The sequence below is a fragment of the Oncorhynchus clarkii genome, chromosome 30, assembly GCF_045791955.1.
Source record: "Oncorhynchus clarkii lewisi isolate Uvic-CL-2024 chromosome 30, UVic_Ocla_1.0, whole genome shotgun sequence".
NCBI lineage: Eukaryota > Metazoa > Chordata > Actinopteri > Salmoniformes > Salmonidae > Oncorhynchus > Oncorhynchus clarkii.
The window spans coordinates 3,402,501-3,422,102 of record NC_092176.1 but is presented as its reverse complement, the minus strand read 5'-3'; positions in this window follow the sequence as shown (position 1 = coordinate 3,422,102).

The following is a 19,602-nucleotide window of genomic DNA, read 5'->3' as shown; positions in this document are numbered from 1 at the left end:
CCTTCTCACTGTACCTGCACAAACTGGTGCAAATACCAGATGTAAATGGGCAACACAACCTCCAAAAGGATGGATGAAGACAGAGGAAACAGTCACGCCATGATGTGTGCATTCTATTTTCCAATGATTACAAACAGCCTACCAACAGAAAGCAGTGTATATTTCCCTAATCTAAATGTCATCTGATCATGTGATCAGGTCAATAGGAGCTTGAGAGGGACGGCGGGTTATGATTGGCTGACCTGAGTCAAAGGTCACCCTGACCAATAAAATATTTCCAAGGGTCCATCAATAACTGTGACATGCAGACTAATACAGTATGGAATAGCGTGCATGTGTGTGTGTGTGTGGGGGGGGGGGGGGGGGGCACAAACCCCATGGTTGCATCAGGCACAACGGATGACTGAAAGGCCAAAAGGTTACTGGACAGACTTCGGCCCCTGCCCTGCCACCCTCTCGTATGTGCATTTGATAGCGTCAGCTGCAATTATTAAAGTATACTTCAGACAGGTCAAATGGGAGAGGGCAAAGAGCAAAACCTTTAAAGCGGTGGCTGAAGTCAAAGGTTAGGATGGCCATACGACGATATGAAGTGCCGCTGGGCTCCCGTAATGGAATCAAAGGGCTGTGACTGGAGGGACCAGGACTAATGAGAAACAGTAGATGGGACTTCACATTAGCCTGTACCTCCGTCATTAGACGGATTTCAAATGTGACCATGTTATGATGACAATATTAATCATGGCATGAGCTCGCCATTTGGCAATACAGTAGGTTTATGTGTGTGTTTGTGTTTGTTGTCTGGAGAACCATCCGCCTGTGTGACTATTAAATATAAATGGCCAAGGTCAGTGGGGTCGAGGCACGCATTAAGCACGAGTGACCAATGCAAAATGTAAAGGTCAAAGTGGAATTGCCCGTGCTGGAGCCATACGACGACACTCGGGCGTATTTATGCATGCCATTGGCGGTGATTTACGGCAGGAGATAAGCGTAGGGATGAGAAGGAAACACTCTCTTTTCTCTCTTCTGTAAATAGACAACTTTACTCATATCAATCACTGTGTCACACTGCATCGTTACTATATGTTTCCTGATGAGATTAGAAACAGCCCTTTGTCTCATCCCGCCTGGTTCCTTTCTACATCGGGGAAGACAACTTGTATTGTAGCAATTCTGCGGCTTGACATTAGCATTTCCACCAGCAGGAATTGTGATACGTGTGTGTTTTTTTCCTGACGGCGGTATTGTCTGATAGACATGACCGACTGGTGTGGTTATTCTCTCCTTCAATGATTTCACGGAATTCACGGACTCATATAGTGATGTAAGAATAGCTTATGTGCAGCAATGTGAAAAAGTAGCCCGTGTAAATATGATTGTATCGAGAATAGATACACACTTTCAATTCGCTGTCACATCCTATCACATCCTGTCGTCTGGTCTGTTTGATATTAGCTTTCACCTAAAAGTCTGTTACTGCAAATGTATTTGAATGTGCCATAGGACGGCATTTTTATACTGTGTAAATGTCCTTACGCCAGAGAACTCAGTCCCTACTCTCTGCCAAATATATGAATACATGGTTTTTCTTGGCAAAGGAAACTAAGGAAATGGCCTGAGATCAACTGTGCCTTTCATCAAAATACCTGGACAGTTACAAGCAGATTAGCTTATGGCATACTCTAAGCTTGTAAAACAATTCACTACTCATTAAAATAAAAAAAATAAAAAATTCAACCTCCCAAAGAAGGAGTTTTATATGCAGTGGCCAAACGTGGTTTCACCTTTCGGGAGTGACTGTATTTGTGGCAGCCGAGGCTGAGCTAGTGAATTACTCTACACCCAGGCTTCAAGCATTTTTCAGGCCTCTAGGAGAGGAGCATGCTCTCCACATAATTTTGCCCCCTAAATGGGAAAACCAGCCTGTACCATGGCCTTTTGGAACGGCCCCCAAGTGCTTCAGAGCTCAGCCAGAAAAATACGAAAAAGAAAACATGCGTTTGAACTGTGCGCCAAAGCGGAAACACGGTCTAGTGGACCACATTTTAACCTGAACCATAAAGGCCTATTTTCTTTTCCTCCAATAGCAATAAATTTGGTCTTTCCTTTTAATGCCCGTGTTATGTTTTTCCATGAGAAGATCACAGGGCGATAATGCGCTACACCGTAGACATGAGTGTGTATTACGTAACACCTCCTTTCCACTTTGTTGCTGTTATAGCTCAGCCATTGTCACATGTCACATTAGTAATCAGATAACACCGTATAAAGAATGGGGAACACAAAATACCACAATAAAACACTATGTGCTTACTGTTGTTCTTTAAATGATCCCTCCTGACTATGATGATGGTGGATTCCAGTGTCTTGTAGGAATGGATTGTGATTGGGCATTTGAACACCAGAAATGAAACCCCTCTATTAGCCTGCACCCTCCCTCCCTCCCTCCCTCCCTCCCTCGCCTTCTGAGCACACCAGCCCCAGAGGCAGTTTATAGACGCCGGTTCTCGCTGTGTTCCATCACATTCATCTCGATTCCCCGTTCACCATGCGGCACTTGAGCCACATCACGCCTCCATTACCGCCATGCAGATTCAACCGCCGCTGACAATACAAATCACGATAAGATGAAGCCGACGCCCCATAAACACCATCGCGCACATCACGTCATACCAGCGTCTGGATAGGAGATCCCACTTGTCATCCTTATGCGCTCAACTCCCACAGGAGAGCATAGAGATATGGATATCGTTACTTCTGTATCTGTCTTGAACCGTGTGTATTACTCCCCATTCAGCGGAGCCACCTGAATAGATGTGTTTGTGTGCCAGACAGTATATATCTCTGTTTGGTTCACATCCATCACTCACGGTAGTGGGAGGTCCTGCATGGCTGGCCTGCTTGTGCGGAGAGATTTACACTGTAACGCGCCAAATCAACAGACCTTTACAGTAAAATAGGATTTCATCAATAGGGGCGATCGATAGTGCAAGCTGGCTGTTGTGTAATTATTATGGTCAGCGGGCGTATCAACAAAGCTGTCACGCCCCACAGCATACACCCACCAGAGGCTGCGAGGCTTAGGAATCGCACAGGTTCGTTGGGTACTGGGTTGGAGTCCCTGAGCGAAAGGTCAAATCAGTACTGCACCGTTACATCCTACAGCTTTTAGGCCATAGCAGAGATCTGTGAACGACTGGGACATGAGCCGTTGAAGTTGAGCGTCAACCTCGTCGAAACGCCACCTCCGTCTTCCTAAGCCAGATATACCCCCCCCCCCCCCCCCCCTACTGCCGTAAATAAGACAGAGAAGCACACATCGACGAATATTCACAGGATCGATGGTATTCTGTACGTAAACAACCATTATACAGTTCAAACAGTAAGTATATGCCGTAGAAGGGCAGAAGAAAACAGATCAACGGTGATACAGCTGTCGTGAATCCTTGGCGGAAGACATTGGGATGCCGTTGCTAAGGTGGACACACGAGAGGGATCCAGGGTGGACTTACCTGCAGCTTTTGCCGTGAGGAAATAGCCTGGAGATTCGTGTCTCAAGGAAGTGACAATTCAAGAAATAGAGTAAGACACTGTCTCTAAAGAGACTTGAGGCATAACAGCACAGCAGAGGAATAACGCCCGCTCGCACACAAACACACTCCCACACTCCCACACTAGCCGAGCCAATGAGCCAGTTTATGTCGGGATTTTGTTTCACAGCCGCGGCCTCCTGGGAGAGAGGGGTCTGCCAATAACACTTAAGAGACAGAGCAGGAAAAGTAAGCACTTTTATTACAGCTCATCACTCATGTAATTTCTGGCAGCATTTGTGATTACAGATCAAGGGATTGACTAACTAGACATTCAGCCAGTGAGTTATGAACAGGGCCTACCATCCTAGACCGGCAGATTCTCCTCGTCGGCTGTAACTCATCCTCTCTCAGGGTGCTAAATCAGAGAGCACGCCACAGCCGGAAGAGTTAAATAATATCTTCACCTTTATTGTAAATCTGTCAAAAAATTAAACCTGTGCAGACGCCGTGCCGTCTCGCCGGGGATGGGGATGGGGGGGGGGGGGGGGGGGGATCAATAGGACTGTTGATGGGGTTATTGATAGACTGCAGGTGAGGTGGAGGGAGGGAGGGAGGGGGATGTATGGGGTGGGACTGCTTTGGGGTGGGGCAGGGAGCACGGTGCTGGTTGTTTAATCGACAAGCCTCACCTTGAATCGATTGGCAGGGCACGCATGGAGCACCCCACTCTTACTCAGACAGAGATAGACTCTCACACACTCACGCACACACACGCACACACAGTGTATACTGTCTATAGATTGTACTATGAGAGGGGCCTCTGACGATGAAAAAAGAGCAGGAAGTTTTAACAAAACATGCTATGATTTCCTGATGATTCCCCCAAAAAGCTCTGTTTTGTGTAATAATCCTGTTTCCTCAGAAAGCAAGGCAGCCGTGTTCTGTCGTATTATCTCTGCAGCAAATCATTTTCTCATGGTCAGGTGAGCATAGTAGCAGACACATGGGACTGATTGAGATGGAGGACTACAGAGAAGACTTCACCGTGAAATGCCTTACTCAAGGTTCAGATCTGTAGTGGCGCAAAGGTCTTCAAAACCACAAACATTCAAACCTATAGGAACGACTTTGGCTGGGTTTTTACGGGAACAAAAAAAATGAAACAATGAAAACTCATCCGGCTCTATGGTCCTGGGAACACAATGGAACCCTAGAGGTGGCTGTTCACGCTGGGCCACACCAGAGGATTCCACACATGGCTGCCGCCTCCATTCCACAGAGTTGAGTTCTGCTGAAAGGTCAAAGGTCATTGTTTTTGGATGAGCTGGCGTCCACGTCTGTGTGGCAGGACAGCTTCGGTTGGCTATGGCCCTTTCTTTTCTGGTGCTGCGCGAGGAGTCGTGTGGATGTTGTTCTCTCTGGAGGGGGGACGGGCAACTTCGATGGGGGGGTGGGGGCCACAAAAAAATCTGAACTCATGAGGGGCCGCGGTTGCTCGTACCCACACCCATACCCCCTCACACACATTTTAGTGGCCCCACTCTTGACAGCGGAGAAACATTTTGTAAGTACAAATGTTTCCATGTAGCGTAGAGAAAATAAAAAGCAAGTTTATTGAAATTCTACAAGTTTTACTATGGGGCGGAGAGAAGATTTAGCAATTTTATAACACATTTCATGGAATTCTACACATTTTGCCGTAGGGTGGAGAGAAATGTTTGCAGTTTGTCATGTGACATCTGAGTGAGACTGACTAATAAAATAATTGTGGGCCCCCCTTGGCTGGTGATTCGACCATGATAATATGTTTAGATTGCTGGTAGTTAAACTAACTTAGCAATCTAAAACATTTTAGCTGAAGTGGACTTTTACTTTGTTTTATAGAACGTTTACGTAACTAGGGCTAATTGGCTGACTATCAGTGACTGACATAACAAGAGACAAACTGCTGATGCAGAGGAGGATAAGAAGGGGGTGCAGGGAGGTATGGGGGCTGGGCAGGTGGGGGAGAGAGGGCCACCATCCTCTTGGTGTGAGGCTGCCTGCTCACCCCCTGTTCCTGGTCTGGATCCCGGTCTGTGGCAGTGGGTGTGGCTGGGACAGGCAGCTGTGCCAGGCTGGGCTTAAGGACCAGAGTGCTTCTGAACAGCTCTGCTTCTGGGGCTTAGTACACCACAACCATCACCCCTTTCAGCGTCGTGGATCTGTGGAGCTCCACTCAATTACAACAACATGCTTATAGATACACAAAAAAATGTCCATGACATCAACTGACCAGGTGAATCCAGGTGAAAGCTAGGATCCATTATTGATTTCACTTGTTAAATCCACTTCACACTGTAGATGAAGGGGAGGAGACAGGTTAAAGAAGGATTTTTAAGCCTTGAGATAATTGACATATGAATTGTGTATGTGTGCCATTCAGAGGGCGAAAAGGCAAGTCAAAATATTTCAGTGCCTTTGAAAGTGGTTTGAGTGTGTCAAGAACTGCAACGCCACTGTGTTTGTCACGCCCAACAGTTTCCTGTGTGTATCAAGACTGGTCCACCACCCAAAGGACATCCAGCCAACTTGACACAACTGTGGGAAGCATTGGAGTCAACATGGGCCAGCGTCCCTGTGGAACGCTTTCGACACCTTGTAGAGTCCACGCCGTGACCAATTGAGGCTGTTCTGAGGGCAAAAGGGGGTGCAACTCAACATTAGGAAGGTGTTCTTAATGTTTTGTACACTCAGTGTAGATTTATACGTGTCAACACAGGTACTACGAGTGCTGGTTCCAACCTCGTTGTCTGTCCTCCTGCTTCTCCGTTTGGTTGTCAGTAGGGAGACCTCACCTGTTCTGCCCCATGCCTCTCCTGAAGGACCGGTGTCCTGTTTGCAGTGGGAGGCTGGGAGCAGGGTACTGGGTCTGTGGAGACCAGACGGCCCGTCAGACCTGGCCAGGGGAACCAGACAGCTGAACACTGGCCCTCTCTCCCACCTCACCCCTCCTCCATCCCCCGCAAGTCCCCACGGACCTGCCATCCTCCTTTTCATCCCTCTCTCTGCGTTTGATTGATGAGTGGCCATTTCCTGGCCCGTCCGTCTCAGTCGGAGCCGTCACCACGGCAACCTCTGGATCGTGTAACGGTCCGTCTCCCTCTCTCTTATCCCTGTCTCTCTCCCTCTCTTTCTTTCCCCTCTCTCTTTCTGTCTCGGGCCCCTGGTTTCCCTTGGTCATCAAACGAGCCGGCCGGGGGCCAGCCGGAGAACGGGTGTGGAGTCCAACCCCAGTGTGGTCCGCACCGATCTCGGTCTGTTTGCTGCCATGGCTCTGGGGGATGTAGAGAGAGCGCGCGCACACACACACACACGCACGCACGCACACACACGCACACACACACACACACACACACACACACACACACACACACACACACACACACACACACACACACACACACACACACACACACACACACACACACACACACAGTCTGGCTAAAGTTTACCTTGCCATGATAAGGTTACCTTCATGAGCAACTATAATTCTAATTGGCTTTATTAAGGGGCTTAAATCTAATACCCACTCATTGCACAGCCTCGGGCAGCATGTCAATGGTGCTGTGACTCAACAAATCTCCCCTAGCATGTACTCTATTTAATGGAGTAATGGTCCAGGATTCAGTCTAGACATGGGGAGCGCTACAGCCCGACTGTCGTTGTTGTGATGCTGGGTGTGTTCTGTCCTAGGTTGGCACAGAGGGTTTCCAAGTCAAAGGCCCAAGACGCAGATCAATAGAGCTTGGCCGAGCCCCTCATCGGATGCGATGCAGTAAGAGAAAAGCTGCACCGCAACATTTGACTCCGTTTAAAAACCTGATACCAATTAGGTGGGATTTGGAGTGTAAATAATTCAGCAGATCTCTCTCTCGCTCATTCACACTCATGCACACACACACACGCACACACACACACACACACACACACGCACACACACACGCACACACGCACACACACACGCACACACGCACACACACACACACACGCGCACACACGCACACACACACACACACACACACTGGATAGGATACAGATTTCTTAATTGCGTCAACGAGTTACAGTACATCAGGATTTTGAATTCAGGGTTATAGTAAACTAAACATGTAAAATAGTATGAACATGTATTGGTTGCAATAGAATGAGAGTCTGTGTAAATGTGTGTGTGTGTGTGTGTGTGTGTGTGTGTGTGTGTGTGTGTGTGTGTGTGTGTGTGTGTGTGTGTGTGTGTGTGTGTGTGTGTGTGTGTGTGTGTGTGTGTGTGTGAGAGAGAGAGAGAGAGAGAGAGAGAGAGAAATAGAGACAGAGAGAGAAAGGGAGAGAGAAAAGCCAGTGACATGTCAGACAGGGTAGGACTCAGGTGTGGTGAGAGGATTAGACAAAACCCCTTAGTAAATATGACAGTAAACACCTGGACGACAGGGAGATGGGGAGTGAGGGTGTGTGTTTGTTTCTCTGCACATGTTTGTGTGGGTGTGTGTGTGTGTGAGTGTGAGTGAGTGAGATTAATATATTTTCCATTCGTACATTTTTGGGGGGGGTGATGAACTGAATAAAGTGATGGTAGAAAAATGACTGTTAATAAAATGCGTGGAATGAGGGGATGAGTGATGGAAGGAGTGAATGAAGGAGTCAAAGGGGGTGAAGGGAGTGAAGGAAGTAGAATGGAGTGGGTGAGAAAGTAAAAGATATTATTTCTGTCTTTTTGTAACGCTGTATCCACCAATTTTTCACGTTTGTGTTTTTTCATCAGAAGTGATTGCTTACTTGTACCTTGTGTGTCAAATATTTTAGATGCGTACGAAAATGAGTGTTTCTTTGCAAAACGCTATGGATCCATTGTTTAGCTGGAATGGACTGCTCGTATTCTGTATATTAGACTGTGATAGCTGGTTGTCTCACTTAGCTATCTTAAAATGGACGCACTTACTGTAAGCCAATCTGGATAAGAACATCTGCTAAATGACTAAACTGTCAAATGTCAATGTTTTACCTACAGACCTCATATTACTGTATTGAATCATTGTTTTTTACATCACCAATATATCATTTGTACCTATATTTATGAAAAATGTAGTTATTTGTTACATTTGACTGTGTTAAACCTAGCAGTACGACTTCTCTCTCTGAAATGAAACCTTCAAGTGAGTTTGAACAAATACATGTCTGTCATCAAACATTTTATTTGTCTCATGCGCCAAATACAATTGGTGTATACTTTCCCGTAAAATAGTAACACAAGAGGAATATAATAAAATACACAACAATATAGCTATATACAGGGAGTACCAGTACCAGATCAATGTGGAGCTATATACAGGGAGTACCAGTACCAGATCAATGTGGAGCTATGTACAGGGAGGACCATATCAATGTGGAGCTATATACAGGGAGTACCAGTACCAGATCAATGTGGAGCTATGTACAGGGAGCACCAATAGCAGATCAATGTGCAGAGGTATATACAGGGAGTACCAGTACCAGATCAATGTGGAGCTATATACAGGGAGTACCAGTACCAGATCCATGTGGAGCTATGTACAGGGAGGACCATATCAATGTGGAGCTATGTACAGGGAGTACCAGTACCAGATCAATGTGGAGCTATATACAGGGAGCACCAATACCAGATCAATGTGGAGCTATATACAGGGAGTACCAGTACCAGATCAATGTGGAGCTATATACAGGGAGCACCAATACCAGATCAATGTGCGGAGGTATATACAGGGAGTACCAGTACCAGATCAATGTGGAGCTATATACAGGGAGCACCAATACCAGATCAATGTGCAGAGGTACAAGGTATTTGAGGTAGATATGTACATGAAGGGAGGGTAAAGTGACTAGGCATCAGGATAGATAATAATAAGAGTAAAATACAGAACAGAGGAGCAGGGGCAAACGATGCGTGTAAAAGTGGGTGTATGTTTGTGTTTGTTGTGACATTCTGTGTGGGAGTGTCAATGTAGTGTGTGCGAGTGAGTGTGTATATAGTTTGCATATATAGTCTAGTGAGGGTGCGTAAGGTCAGTGCAAGATAGAGTCAGTGCAGATAGTTCAGGTACAATTAATGGACTATTTAGCAGTCTGGCTATTTAGCAGTCTTATGGCTTGGGGGTAGAAGCTGTCTTGGAGCCTGTTGGTCCGAGAGCAGATGCTCCGGTACCGTTTGTCGGACGGTAGTAGAGTGAAGAGTCTATGGCTTTGGTGGCTAGAGTCATCATTTTTTTCTGGCCTTCCGTGGGACGTAGGGGTGCTGAGGGTGACGTAGCACCGCATGAAAAATCAGAATAAAAAAAGTTATATATATATATATATATATTTTTAAAACAATTTTAGTTGTATTTTGCTGAAAACAATATTATTTCACAAAAGTAGTGCACTGGGCCTTTAATTATCTTCTATTAGGCCCCATGCCACGATAAGAAAGTGAAAAAAACACAACCAATCTCTTTCATAATTTCTTTCAACAAACAAAAGCTAATTTACCAACATTTCTGAAAATGTAAAGATAGCATTTTGCAATTGAACTCTTCAAGTGAGCAAGTGAGCAAATTAAAGTAAGAGTGCCTAAGTGAGGAGGGAGTGTGTCTTACTTGCATGCTGTTTTCCTTCGCGGTGCGCGCCATCGGTGGGGGATAGTTGCAGTGGTCTTTGAAGCGAGCTCCAGTTTCTGTGAGGACACATTCCCTATCCCCCCTCTCTCTGCTCTTTGCAATTCCAGAAAAAAATACACAGTCTTCGCCATCTCCGCTTCTCTCTCCATCTCCGCTTCCATCTTCGCCTCTCTTTCTCTCTACCTTTTCTCTCCTCCTTTGTCTGACACTCGCTCAATACTGGCTACCAGTGTTGTAGAGTCCGGTGTCCAGTCTGGTCTGGAGACCACATATTGGGTGTCTCTGTCTGGTCTCTGTGTTGGATACATTTGTACTTGGTCTTGACTCGGTCTCGGACAGTAAGGACAGTAAGGACAGTAAGGACAGTAAGGACAGTCAGCGCATAAAACCGCTTCGCCAGGCAAAATATATACACTTGTGTGACAGGTTAGTACAGTGGCAAACCTATAGGCCTTCAGTGTGTGACAGGTTAGTACAGTGGCGAACCTATAGGCCTTCAGTGAGTGACAGGTTATTGCAGTGGTGAACCCATAGGCCTTCAGTGAGTGACCGGTTAGTACAGTGGCAAACGTATAGGCCTTCAGTGTGTGACAGGTTAGTACAGTGGCGAACCCATAGGTCTTCAGTGTGTGACAGGTTAGTACAGTGGCGAACCTATAGGCCTTCAGTGAGTGACAGGTTATTGCAGTGGTGAACCCATAGGCCTTCAGTGAGTGACCGGTTAGTACAGTGGTGAACCCATAGGCCTTCAGTGAGTGACAGGTTAGTACAGTGGCAAACCTATAGGCCTTCAGTGTGTCACAGGTTAGTGCAGTGACAAACCTATAGGCCTTCAGTGTGTGACAGGTTAGTACAGTGGCAAACCTATAGGTCTTCATTGAGTGACAGGTTAGTACAGTGGTGAAACTATAGGCCTTCAGTGAGTGACAGGTTAGTACAGTGGCAAACCTATAGGCCTTCAGTGAGTGACAGGTTAGTACAGTGGCAAACCTATAGGCCCTCAGTGAGTGACAGGTTAGTACAGTGGCAAACCTATAGGCCTTCAGTGAGTGACAGGTTAGTACAGTGGCAAACCCATAGGCCTTCAGTGAGTGACACGTTAGTACAGTGGCAAACCTATAGGCCTTCAGTGAGTGACAGGTTAGTACAGTGGTGAACCTATAGGCCTTCAGTGAGTGACAGGTTAGTACAGTGACAAACCTATAGGCCTTCAGTGAGTGACAGGTTAGTACAGTGGCAAACCTATAGGCCTTCAGTGTGTGACAGGTGAGTACAGTGGCAAACCTATAGGTCTTCAGTGAGTGACAAGTTAGTGCAGTGGTGAAACTATAGGCCTTCAGTGAGTGACAGGTTAGTACAGTGGCAAACCTATAGGTCTTCAGTGAGTGACAGGTTAGTACAGTGGCAAACCTATAGGCCTTCAGTGAGTGACAGGTTAGTACAGTGGCAAACCTGTAGGCCTTCAGTGAGTGACAGGTTAGTACAGTGGCAAACCCATAGGCCTTCAGTGAGTGACAGGTTAGTACAGTGGCAAACCTATAGGCCTTCAGTGAGTGACAGGTTAGTACAGTGGCAAACCCATAGGCCTTCATTGAGTGACATGTTAGTACAGTGGCAAACCCATAGGCCTTCATTGAGTGACACGCTAGTACAGTGGCAAACCTATAGGCCTTCAGTGATTGACAGGTTATTGCAGTGGTGAACCCATAGGCCTTCAGTGAGTGACCGGTTAGTACAGTGGTGAACCCATAGGCCTTCAGTGAGTGACAGGTTAGTACAGTGGTGAACCCATAGGCCTTCAGTGAGTGACAGGTTAGTACAGTGGCAAACCCATAGGCCTTCAGTGTTTGACAGGTTAGTACAGTGGCAAACCTTTAGTCCTTCAGTGAGTGACAGGTTTGTACAGTGGTGAACCTATATGCCTTCGGTGTGTGACAGGTTAGTACAGTGGCAAACCTATAGGCCTTCAGTGTGTGACAGGTTAGTACAGTGACAAACCTATAGGCCTTCAGTGTGTGACAGGTTAGTACAGTGGCAAACCTATAGGCATTCAGTGTGTGACAGGTTAGTACAGTGGCAAACCGATAGGTCTTCAGTGAGTGACAGGTTAGTACAGTGGCAAACCTATAGGCCTTCAGTGTGTGACAGGTTAGTACAGTGGTGAACCTATATGACTTCAGTGAGTGACAGGTTAGTACAGTGATGAACCTATAGGTCTTCAGTGAGTGACAGGTTAGTACAGAGGCAAATCCATAGGCCTTCAGTGAGTGACAGGTTAGTACACTGGTGAACTAAAGGCCTTCAGTGAGTGACAGGTTAGTACAGTGGCAAACCTATAGGCCTTCAGTGAGTGACCGGTTAGTACAGTGGTGAACCCATAGGACTTCAGTGAGTGACAGGTTAGTACAGTGGCAAACCCATAGGCCTTCAGTGAGTGTCAAGTTACTGCAGTGGTGAACCCATAGGCCTTTAGTGAGTGACAGGTTAGTACAGTGGTGAACCCATAGGCCTTCAGTGTGTGACAGGTTAGTACAGTGGCAAACCCATAGGCCTTCAGTGAGTGACAGGTTAGTACAGTGGTGAACCTATAGGCCTTCAGTGAGTGAAAGGTTAGTACAGTGGCAAACCTATAGGCCTTCAGTGTGTGACAGGTTAGTACAGTGGTGAAACTACAGGCCTTCAGTGAGTGACAGGTTAGTACAGTGGTGAACCTATAGGTCTTCAGTGAGTGACAGGTTAGTACAGTGGTGAACCTATAGGTCTTCAGTGAGTGACAGTTTAGTACAGTGGTGAACCTATAGGTCTTCAGTGAGTGACAGGTTAGTACAGTGGTGAACCTATAGGTCTTCAGTGAGTGACAGGTTAGTACAGTGGTGAACCTATAGGTCTTCAGTGTGTGACAGGTTAGTACAGTGGTGAACCTGTAGACCTTCAGTGTGTGACAGGTTAGTACAGTGGGGAACCTATAGGCTTTCAGTGTGTGACAGGTTAGTACAGTGGTGAACCCATAGGCCTTCAGTGTGTGACAGGTTAGTACAGTGGCAAACCCATAGGCCTTCAGTGTGTGACAGGTTAGTACATTGGTGAACCTATAGGTCTTCAGTGTGTGACAGGTTAGTACAGTGGTGAACCTATAGGTCTTCAATGAGTGACAGGTTAGTACAGTGGCGAACCTATAGGTCTTCAGTGAGTGACAGGTTAGTACAGAGGCAAATCCATAGGCCTTCAGTGAGTGACAGGTTAGTACACTGGTGAACTAAAGGCCTTCAGTGAGTGACAGGTTAGTACAGTGGCAAACCTATAGGTCTTCAGTGAGTGAAAGGTTAGTACAGTGACAAACCTATAGGCCTTCAGTGTGTGACAGGTTAGTACAGTGACAAACCTATAGGCCTTCAGTGAGTGACAGGTTAGTGCAGTGGTGAAACTATAGGCCTTCAATGAGTGACAGGTTAGTACAGTGGCAAACCTATAGGTCTTCAGTGAGTGACATGTTAGTACAGTGGTGAACCCATAGGCCTTCAGTGAGTGACACGTTAGTACAGTGGCAAACCTATAGGCCTTCAGTGAGTGACAGGTTAGTACAGTGGTGAACCTATAGGTCTTCAGTGAGTGACAGTTTAGTACAGTGGTGAACCCATAGGACTTCAGTGAGTGACAGGTTAGTACAGTGGCAAACCCATAAGCCTTCAGTGAGTGTCAAGTTACTGCAGTGGTGAACCCATAGGCCTTGAGTGTGTCACAGGTTAGTTCAGTGGTGAACCTATATGCCTTCGGTTTGTGACAGGTAAGTATAGTGAAAAACCTATAGGCCTTCAGTGTGTTACAGGTTAGTACAGTGGCAAACCTAAAGGCCTTCAGTGTTTGACAGGTTAGTACAGTGGCAAACCTTTAGTCCTTCAGTGTGTGACAGGTTAGTACAGTGGTGAACCTATAGGTCTTCAGTGAGTGACAGGTTATTGCAGTGGTGAACCCATAAGCCTTCAGTGAGTGACAGGTTAGTACTGTGGTGAACCCATAGGCCTTCAGTGAGTGACAGGTTGGTACAGTGGCAAACCTATAGGCCTTCAGTGAGTGACAGGTTAGTACAGTGGCAAACCCATAGGCCTTCAGTGAGTGACACGCTAGTACAGTGGCAAACCCATAGGCCTTCAGTGAGTGACAGGTTAGTACAGTGGTGAACCTATAGGCCTCCAGTGTGTGACAGGTTAGTACAGTGGTGAACCCATAGGCCTTCAGTGAGTGACAGGTTAGTACAGTGGTGAACCCATAGGCCTTCAGTGAGTGACAGGTTAGTACAGTGGTGAACCTATAGGCCTTCAGTGAGTGACAGGTTAGTACAGTGGCAAACCTATAGGCCTTCAGTGTTTGACAGGTTAGTACTGTGGCAAACCTATAGGCCTTCAGTGTTTCACAGGTTAGTACAGTGGTGAACCTATAGGTCTTCAGTGTGTGACAGGTTAGTACAGTGGTGAACCCATAGGCCATCAGTGTGTGACAGGTTAGTACAGTGGTGAACCTATAGGCCTCCAGTGTGTGACAGGGTAGTACAGTGGTGAACCTATAGGCTTTCAGTGTGTGACAGGTTAGTACAGTGGTGAACCCATAGGCCTTCAGTGAGTGACAGGTTAGTACAGTGGTGAACCTATAGGTCTTCTGGGAGTGACAGGTTAGTACAGTTGTGAACCTATAGGTCTTCAGTGAGTGACCGGTTAGTACAGTGGTGAACCTATAGGTCTTCAGTGAGTGACAGGTTATTGCAGTGGTGAACCCATAGGCCTTCAGTGAGTGACAGGTTAGTTCAGTGGTGAACCTATAGGCCTTCAGTGAGTGACACGTTAGTACAGTGGCAAACCCATAGGCCTTCAAAGAGTGACAGGTTATTGCAGTGGTTAACCCATAGGCCTTTAGTGAGTGACAGGTTAGTACAGTGGTGAACCCATAGGCCTTCAGTGTGTGACAGGTTAGTACAGTGGTGAACCTGTAGACCTTCAGTGTGTGACAGGTTAGTACAGTGACAAACCTATAGGCCTTCAGTGTGTGACAGGTTAGTACAGTTGTGAAACTACAGGCCTTCAGTGATTGACAGGTTAGTACAGTGGCGAACCTATAGGTCTGCAGTGAGTGACAGGTTAGTACAGTGGTGAAACTATAGGTCTTCAGTGAGTGACAGGTTAGTACAGTGGTGAACCTATAGGTCTTCAGTGAGTGACAGGTTAGTACAGTGGTGAACCTATAGGTCTTCAGTGTGTGACAGGTTAGTACAGTGGTGAACCTGTAGACCTTCAGTGTGTGACAGGTTAGTACATTGGTGAACCTATAGGTCTTCAGTGTGTGACAGGTTAGTACAGTGACAAACCTATAGGTCTTCAATGTGACAGGTTAGTACAGTGGTGAACCTATAGACCTTCAGTGTGTGACAGGTTAGTACAGTGGTGACCCTATAGGTCTTCAGTGTCTGACAGGTTAGTACAGTGGTGAACCTATAGGCCATCAGTGTGTGACAGGTTAGTACAGTGGTGAACCTATAGGTCTTCAGTGTGTGACAGGTTAGTACAGTGGCAAACCCATAGGCCTTCAGTGAGTGACAGGTTAGTACAGTGGCAAACCCATAGGCCTTCAGTGTGTCACAGGTTAGTACAGTGACAAACCCATAGGCCTTCAGTGAGTGACATGTTAGTACAGTGGTGAACCTATAGGCCTTCGGTGTGTCACAGGTTAGTACAGTGGTGAACCTATAGGTCTTCAGTGTGTCACAGGTTAGTACAGTGGTGAACCTATATGTCTTCAGTGTGTTACAGGTTAGTACAGTCGCAAACCTATAGGCCTTCAGTGTTTGACAGGTTAGTACAGTGGCAAACCTTTAGTCCTTCAGTGAGTGACAGGTTAGTACAGTGGTGAACCTATAGGTCTTCAGGGAGTGACAGGTTAGTACAGTGGTGAACCTATAGGTCTTCAGTGAGTGACAGGTTATTGCAGTGGTGAACACATAGGCCTTCAGTGAGTGACAGGTTATTGCAGTGGTGAACCCATAGGCCTTCAGTGTGTGACAGGTTAGTACAGTGGCAAACCCATAGGCCTTCAGTGAGTGACAGGTTAGTACAGTGGCAAACCAATAGGCCTTCAGTGTTTGACAGGTTAGTACAGTGGCAAACCAAAAGGCCTTCAGTGTTTGACAGGTTAGTACAGTGGCAAACCTATAGGCCATCAGTGTGTCACAGGTTAGTACAGTGGCAAACCCATAGGCCTTCAGTGTTTGACAGGTTAGTACAGTGGCAAACCAAAAGGCCTTCAGTGTTTGACAGGTTAGTACAGTGGCAAACCCATAGGCCTTCAGTGAGTGACAGGTTAGTACAGTGGCAAACCCATAGGCCTTCAGTGTTTGACAGGTTAGTACAGTGGCAAACCAAAAGGCCTTCAGTGTTTGACAGGTTAGTACAGTGGCAAACCTATAGGCCATCAGTGTGTCACAGGTTAGTACAGTGGTGAACCTATATGCCTTCGGTGGGTGACAGGTTAGTATAGTGGCAAACCTATAGGCCTTCAGTGTTTGACAGGTTAGTACAGTGGTGAACCTATAGGTCTTCAGTGAGTGACAGGTTAGTACAGTGGCAAACCTTTAGTCCTTCAGTGAGTGACAGGTTAGTACAGTGGTGAATTTATAGGTATTCAGTGTGTCACAGGTTAGTACAGTGGTGAACCCATAGGTCTTCAGTGAGTGACAGGTTATTGCAGTGGTTAACCCATAGGCCTTTAGTGAGTGACAGGTTAGTACAGTGGTGAACCCATAGGCCTTCAGTGTGTGACAGGTTAGTACAGTGGCAAACCTTTAGGCCTTCGGTGTGTCACAGGTTAGTACAGTGGTGAACCTATAGGCCTTCAGTGTGTGACAGGTTAGTACAGTGGTGAAACTATAGGCCTTCAGTGAGTGACAGGTTAGTACAGTGGCAAACCTATAGGCCTTCAGTGTTTGACAGGTTAGCACAGTGGCAAACCTATAGGCCTTCGGTGTGTCACAGGTTAGTACAGTGGTGAACCTATAGGTCTTCGGTGTGTCACAGGTTAGTACAGTGGTGAACCTATAGGCCTCCAGTGTGTGACAGGTTAGTACAGTGGTGAACCTAAAGTCTTCAGTGAGTGACAGGTTAGTACAGTGGTGAACCTATAGGCCTTCAGTGTGTGACAGGTTAGTACAGTGGTGAACCTATAGGTCTTCAATGTGACAGGTTAGTACAGTGGTGAACCTATAGGCCTTCAGTGTGACAGGTTAGTACAGTGGTGAACCTAAAGTCTTCAGTGAGTGACAGGTTAGTACAGTGGTGAACCTATAGGTCTTCAATGTGACAGGTTAGTACAGTGGTGAACCTATAGGCCTTCAGTGAGTGACCGGTTAGTACAGTGGTGAACCTATAGGTCTTCAGTGAGTGACAGGTTATTGCAGTGGTGAACACATAGGCCTTCAGTGAGTGACAGGTTAGTACAGTGGTGAACCCATAGCCATTCAGTGAGTGACAGGTTAGTACAGTGGCAAACCCATAGGCCTTCAGTGAGTGACAGGTTATTGCAGTGGTGAACCCATAGGCCTTCAGTGTGTGACAGGTTAGTACAGTGGCAAACCCATAGGCCTTCAGTGAGTGACAGGTTAGTACAGTGGCAAACCCATAGGCCTTCAGTGTTTGACAGGTTAGTACAGTGGCAAACCTATAGGCCATCAGTGTGTCACAGGTTAGTACAGTGGTGAACCTATAGGTCTTCATTGTGTCACAGGTTAGTACAGTGGTGAACCCATAGGTCTTCAGTGAGTGACAGGTTATTGCAGTGGTTAACCCATAGGCCTTTAGTGAGTGACAGGTTAGTACAGTGGTGAACCCATAGGCCTTCAGTGTGTGACAGGTTAGTACAGTGGCAAACCTATAGGCCTTCAGTGTTTGACAGGTTAGTACAGTGGCAAACCTATAGGCCTTCGGTGTGTCACAGGTTAGTACAGTGGTGAACCTATAGGTCTTCAGTGTTTCACAGGTTAGTACAGTGGTGAACCTATAGGCCTTCAGTGTGACAGGTTAGTACAGTGGTGAACCTATAGGTCTTCAATGTGACAGGTTAGTACAGTGGTGAACCTATAGGTCTTCAGTGTGTGACAGGTTAGTACAGTGGTGAACCTAAAGTCTTCAGTGAGTGACAGGTTAGTACAGTGGTGAACCTATAGGTCTTCAATGTGACAGGTTAGTACAGTGGTGAACCTATAGGCCTTCAGTGAGTGACAGGTTAGTACAGTGGTGAACCTATATGCCTTCAGTGAGTGACAGGTTAGTACAGTGGTGAACCTATATGCCTTCAGTGAGTGACAGGTTAGTACAGTGGTGAACCTATAGGTCTTCAGTGAGTGACAGGTTAGTACAGTGGTGAACCTATATGCCTTCAGTGAGTGACAGGTTAGTACAGTGGTGAACCTATAGGTCTTCAGTGAGTGACAGGTTCGTGATTCTGGAAGGACATAAACCGTAATTCCAGCCCACTCATGTAGGAGAGTACACTTTTGTGCCAATGGTGTAGTGGAGGGTATACGCAGGTAAACTGTATGCTCACTTTTTTTTCAGTGGGCATTGCTTATCCTCACTTATTAATCCCTAGTGGTGCATATCAAAGTAGTGTAGTGGACACATGCAACTTATCAATTATGTCTTACAGTAGAGAAATCAAGCACAAAGTAGCCTACACAATCGCAAAACACTTGAAATTTATTCACACACAGCCTAATTTCAGCGGAATATCATCTGAAGGCGGCACAACCAGCTCTCAACTGGTTTTGACATGGCTTCCATAGATTCCTGCATGGTGAGCATTTTCTTCTCCCGTTGAAAAGACCTGCGGAAGCGGTCCTCTTGTGCAGCAACCTGAAACACCTGCATGTCTGCCACCTCTTTCATCTAACCAGGTCAACTAGACTGCACTTGACCTCCTGACCACGTGGGTGGTTGTGTGTGGTGTATTTAACCTCCTAAACGCTTAAGGTGAAGGCGGGGCGAGAAAAAGGTTAGTTAGAACTATTGTAAATCAAGCTGTACACTGTGAATCCCAGTACCTGACCACGATGGGGCCTTTGTGGAAGCGTGACCCTGTTTCCCCCCACACCTCACCCCATGACACCCAGCCCCCCAAGCTCTGGAAGATGGTAAAGCTTGGTGGAAGGCATGCCAAGGCAGTAGACACTTTTAAGCAAAGATTAAAGGTTTTTCTTTTTAATCAGTCATTTGGCAGCGATGTAAGAGCTTCACCCCGGCTCTGCTAAGGATCAATTTTTAATGCTGCTGTGCAGAGGGCTGCCGCTTGATTGGCAAGAAGGGAGCTATTTACAAAGGATCTATTTACAAATATGATGTAGAAATATGCACAGGGCACAATTGACG